We start from the raw sequence: 4,234 nt of genomic DNA, 5'->3' as shown, positions 1-4,234 counted from the left end.
TTCAAGACCCTATCCAGGGCCCGCTTGATCAAGAAACAAGCCCCCGGGCTCGGTCTATAGACTCCGATACAAAAGTTGCGAAGGTAAAGGTCAAACGCTTAGTTAAAGCCAAGCCCACTCAAAATCGGAAAAGTCAATCTGCTTCCATCTTGAACAGACATGGCACATCACGTCGTTGCGAACGACCACTCCACTTTGTGGGGAATATGTCCACTAACCACGAATCTAAACGGCCATACCTGGAAACAGTCCTGGAGGACTGCTTAGCTTGTCAGGCGCTAATTGATTCGGGTGCGACAATATCACTCATCTCTCAAACATTGTTTGATGATCTCAAAAGGGCTTTGAAGCCAACTAAACGTTGGTTAAAAGTGGAACGATGCGACACTACACTTCGAGGGGTCACTCAGACTACCTCGCCTCTCACATTGAGAGTCATGCTGAAACTACACTTCCAGGACGTATCGCTCGTTCATCCTGTGTATGTTACCAGCCTCGAAACTGTAACCCTGCTACTTGGAGCAGACTTGATGGATCGGTTACTCCCATTGATGGATTGGAAAACCAACCAGGTATGGTCACAGGCCACCGTGCCTTCTCCACTGACCACACTGTCTTCCCCTAACGCTAGCTGCAACGCAGTCCTTCACGAGGGGTATCTGTCAAAAGCACCCCTTGGGAAAAAGACGTGTAGAAACCTCTTGGTGCAGAATCCGATCCAAGGAGATATTACGATATCTCGACACATTCCATCAGCCAATCTGATTGACCATTCTTTTCATGATTTCGAGCCAGCTGTCTCTGTGAATAAGCAACTTCCCTCCCCCTTGCAGTCGTGCAATACGATAGTTGAGATGAACTTCTCTTGCCCTTCGGACACTTCCGCAAGCACTGCGGCCGTCTCAGCAAGTAAAACATTGATGCACAGAGTATACTCTGCTTCCGATGATACACCTTCTGCTTTGTTGGGGACTGTCACCCCTTACAATGACACTAATGGCGTCAGTCCAGCAACTGACCCGATGACTCCCACTGGTGAAACACTTTGCGATATCACAGACCGATATCCTCGTCTCAGTTTGCAGGTACTGAAGAGGTTGCCACACGCGGAAGCGGTGGTGACTGACAGACCTCGACAGCCACTGAGGGTGTTGAAGCACAAACACCAGGAGATTTGGTTGAAAGGTTACAGCCATTCTCATAATAACGCGGCCACTGACAACTCGTACATAGGGTCCGACCTTCTCGTTTGCGCCTCGGACACCAACACCACCCGCTGGTGGGGGGGTCCCGAGACACAAAGGGGGGGAATAGTAGCCCAGACCCATGATGAGCCTCATCGAGGCCGGTGGGGGGGTCGAGACTACGGACAACACCGTACGAGGCCGCCAGAGCATAAATCAAATCTAGTTGTAAACTCCCCTATGAGAACAGTGAGGAGCAGACAGGCCCCTAGACGGGGATTATCTTAGAACACATCTAAGATAGTACTGAGGTGTACCACACTGGTCGTAAAGGAAGTCCAGTGGACTTGTCCACCTCCAAAACAAATGGCAACAATAATCATTCCTTGCCATGTGTAGGTTCAACTACAATACAACTAGTAATATGCTCCAATCATGTGTTCCGGTAGATAATATTTCAGAATAAATCGGTAGGACAACTGGACCCCTTGAATACCAGTACCAATACCACAGTCAGTCCAGCAACACTCAGTAAGGGGATTAGTAACCTCACAAGTTAAATTGCTATTGATAATAGCGACATAGGAGTCACTCAGAGTGCAACACGGGGAAGGGAATCTCCATTGCACTCCTCCAATGGTTAACACATGCCACTAATAAATAGAACCCTCCGTTCAGGAGAAAAGTTATTAGAAGTCATGAACCATGATCACACCACATACGACTGGTCTAATACTTAGAGTACTTCCGTCGTGAGGTTAGCTCCTCCGTGGATAACATAGCTATGAAATAGACTTCATACCTACCGCCACTACAATAGTGGAAGACACCGTGACTTGTAGAAAACTACTACAGACTCCCTTGACACCAATTCTGACTGACCTCCAGGCATTGACCTGAAAATTACCTGACTACGTCAGACTCATTCTGAACAAGTTGTAATCTGCCAGGATACTTGGTTATCTTCCCTTGACATGCGCGATTGTGTAAGCATAAACGCACATGCACAACGGAACATCCAATTAGGATTTATGCTAGGATCACTTAAGGGTCCAAACAAAATACCAGCCTTAGTAAAGTTGAACATTTACTTCTAGGCCTTTGACTCTACAGCACTCACCAGTTTTCTAACCAGAAGTCCATAGGTCATCCTGTAGACTGCCCAAACTAGTGCCTCACAGCTGTAGACTTATCATATAGTTGTCAACTTAGGATAGTACCCTAAGCGCCACCCCGCAAATTAGGAAAGCCCTAAATATGACATTAGACAATGCCATGATAGGGTCATTTTGCCAAGACCATGGACGTAGATAGCATACAGTCCAATTAGATGATTAAGGTGGCATAACTATTTTGTTTTGTTTATGCTTTCATTAATTTTGTTTCATTTTCTTTGGCACATAGAAAGTGATAGAGCCATAAACAACTCCCCCATACAACCATCAGTTAGTGCCACAACGCCGCTCATTTGGGAGGAAATGTAATGATATATTTCATGAGTTTGTGTGCGTTGTTAACCTCTGCCTAAGTTACTGCCCAGATATTCCAGTCTGGACGACCAGACGACGGGTCCGGAACGGCGATCCCAACCCGGACATCCGCTGCCGAGTCATGGAACGGACATCTTCATTTGCAGAGACCCTACCCGGGTCGACCACCAGAGGGGGGACTGCAATAGCAACCACCAACTGGACATCTGCTGCACAGCCTTGGAGCGGACTTCTTCATTTGCAGACACCCTACCCGGGTCGACCGCCAGATGGGGACCACAACGATGATCCACAACCAGGACAACCCACGTTCATTTTTATGTTGGTTTACAACATGCAGGTTAATCGCAAGATTGAACCCAACATGGGGGGACTGTCATGACGTTGGCCTGTGGGTAAGGTTTATGACCCCCCCATAAATACCTTCTCCCTTCCCCTCTCTCTCTGACCCTACTGAAGGACTGGAATAGCCTGTGTTAAATATAGAGAGTCTGGGAACATCAAACAAATGGGGAAAGGAACCATCTTTTGTTAATAAAACCAGTTGGAAATATGCTTGATAACGTAATGAGTATGTATGTCAGTTCATTGTTATCTGAGACATTATGATTGATGGCAGGACGATATAAACTGTACCGGAGAAAGTATACACTCTCTAGTTATCAGAGTCACATGGAATTGTTATGCAATTGAAATGTTTGATATTGAAATTGTTTGTTAGGAGATTAAATGTAATTTTAGCTTCCAAATGAGAGAATTGGGTTTTCATAGGGAAAGTGCCCTGCCGATCAGTGGCCAACCCTGTGAAGAGACATGGGGTTATAAACGATGAAACCCCTCCTTCCCCCTCTCCACTATATAAGTCTTTGACGAAAAGACATTCGGGGTTCCAGTACGAGAGGTCTGCAGCCTCGACGTTATAAGGACAGACATGTTAACTAAACCATATCAAGGACAGAACTAAGCCAACCTCGGCGTGAGCTATGGTATGAACTGGTATGAACTTTGAGCTTATTCACTACAGAAGTGATACTTCCTAGCCGTTGAGTTAGCCGCTGCTAACGTGGGCTAGGAAAGGACGGACGACGGATCCAGTCTAACAACCAGACGAAGATACCACCACCATTGACATTCTTCCACTACACAACAGGAAGATCTGTTGGCCAACCACGGCCAGCATCTACGACCAATCTACCGAAGCGCAGCTCAGAGTAAATATTTATTGCATTTTCCTTTTCCAAATGGGCGGTAATTTAGAATGCACAAGATAATTTATTTACGATAGCATAGCTGCTGTTTCTGTGTTCCTAAATCTTCCCGCTCTTCCATTCAAGCCCAACCCCCTTCCTTTGTGTAACCAGCCATGATACAGGCTCAGTCCACCAGGACGTTTTCTGTATGACATCATATGAATTCTGTGTATTTGTAATTCTGTGTGATTAGTTAGGTATTTAGTAAATAAATAATTAAACCCAATTTTGTATTGCTGATTCAACTTGTTAGCCAGGGTTCGTGAAGATAACCAAGAATTTATAACTTTCATGATGAGATTGAAAATAA

The sequence above is a fragment of the Salmo trutta genome, chromosome 26 (genome assembly GCF_901001165.1).
Source record: "Salmo trutta chromosome 26, fSalTru1.1, whole genome shotgun sequence".
NCBI lineage: Eukaryota > Metazoa > Chordata > Actinopteri > Salmoniformes > Salmonidae > Salmo > Salmo trutta.
This window is presented reverse-complemented; position numbering follows the sequence as displayed.